We start from the raw sequence: 2,181 nt of genomic DNA on the forward strand, positions 1-2,181 counted from the left end.
GAAGGCGAGGAAGGACACATACAGCAGTGTTTGCCATTTTCCCCTCTATCTCCTGGTTTTGACCCAAAGGCGCCATAGCACAGAATTGCACAGCTGGCACAGGTATCATTCCACAATGTCTACATATAGCAAAATATCACATTGTACATCATATTTTACCCCATAAACATACACAATTATTATTTTTCAATTAAAAATATAAATCAATTGTATTTTTGTAGTCTAGTAATGAACAATTACAATTTTAAGTGTTTAAAAAAGTACCACTTACAATAACACCCCAAAAGTGAAATATTTAGGTAGATATAAATCTACAAAATATGTATAGGATCTGTATGCCCAAACCTACAAAACCTTAATGAAAGAAATCAAAGAAGATCTCAGTGAATGGAAAGATGTACTGTGTTGGAATATTGGAGGATTCAATATTGTTAAATTGTTGATTCTTTCCAAATTGCTCTATAGATTCAATGTAATCCTAGTCAAAATCCCAAGAAGATTTTTTAGATAGATATGGACATAGAGACAGGCTGAATCTAAAATTTTAAAGCGAAGGAATTAGAATAGCCCCAACAATTTTGAAAAAGAGTAACATTGAAAGATTGGCACTACCTGATTTCAAGATTTAGTATAAAGCTACACAATGAAGACAGTGTAGTACTATATTGGTGAAAGGATAGACAGAATAGAGGAACAGAACAGAGTCCAGAAAAAGACCTACACAAATATGATTGATTGTTTCTTCCTGCAGATCACAGAATTTTATTATGATGGAATCATACAGAAACTACTTGCCTAAGTCAAAATCCACGAGGATCACATGAAGTTAACAGTTACACACATTAGAAATAAATGGCATATTCAAAACCAAGAGGAAATATATCCTGATGCCCAGGCGATGAAGGCTGGGGTGAATGAGTCTCTACCTTTATTTCAAGCTGTTAAAGAGTTTGTGGGCCATGCAGTGGCCCCTTGCATGCAAGAAGTCAAAGAACTCCTCCGTATAATCCTCTTGTGTCTGTGTTCGGGAGGATACATGCTCATCACAGAGCTGTAGCCTCTGCAGGGCCTTACACATTTCTTCAGCTGTTTGCACAGAAATGCTGCCCTCCAGGCAGATGCCATACCAAACATTGGCTCTAGATCTACCACGTCTTATATGGGTCCTTAGGTAAGGCCAGATATGGAGTCACAAGAGTCCCAGAATTTCAGGGAAAGTGGTAAGTGGAGAGGCTTCAAGCAGGTAAGGAACTTAGGTTTTTAAACTTCTAGGTACCCCTCACTTTACATCTGGTTATCTCATTTAATTTTAACCATAATCCTGCAAATTGTGTGATTATCATTTGAGAAAATTTTGATTAAATTGCTCAAGTTAGAAAGGAAGGACCCCAAATTTTAACCAAACCCAGATGTCATAATGGTCAAGTTCTGTTCTTTCCGTGCTCTCCTCACACTGCCCAACTTAATCCAACACACCCATTCTACACATGAGAAAAGTGAGGCCCAGTGAATTCACACACATTTGGGGCCAAGCTGGGACCAGAAAGTAGACTGATCTCCAACCCCCGAAGTCAAAGGTCTTTCCAGGCATACGCATGTTTTTAAGGCTTTAACAATCTATACCACACTACAAATGGAGAGAATGGAAAAAAGCTGTCGACTACGGAGAGAAACAATGAAGAGAAAAAGGAGCTAAAGCGGAGGTGTCAGAATGGCGTGAGGGTGGGAAGGGAGCTCGTCCCTTTGCCTCTACTCCTACCCACTAACGAAACCAGAACCACTATCCAGCGTATCTCAGGAAGTTGAGCCTCCGCCAGCTTCTTATCGTCTCTCAGGAACTGTTTTAACCCTTCCCTAAATCTACACTAGGCTAAGGCAAGCAAGGTGTACACTGCAAGCAGAAGCGAAAACTCGAAGTGCGAAACAAAACTTGAGCCACCGGGGCGGTAGAGATTTGAGGTCGGTTTGAAAGAGAAGTTGAGAAAGCGGCCGAGGGGACAGTTTGGCTGCACCACACGCCGCCACAGAGGGGCGGGGCCGGGGGGAGCCGGGGCCGCGTTTCCTCCCGGCCCAGGCGCAGAGGGAGACGCTCCGGCCCCCGCCCGCCACGTGACCTGCAGTGTTGTGGTCCGGCCCGCGTGGGCAGCGGGAGCGGCGGGAGCTGCAGGAGGGCGGGGGCAG

The sequence above is a fragment of the Lemur catta genome, chromosome 14 (genome assembly GCF_020740605.2).
Source record: "Lemur catta isolate mLemCat1 chromosome 14, mLemCat1.pri, whole genome shotgun sequence".
In the NCBI taxonomy this organism is placed as follows: Eukaryota; Metazoa; Chordata; class Mammalia; order Primates; family Lemuridae; genus Lemur; species Lemur catta.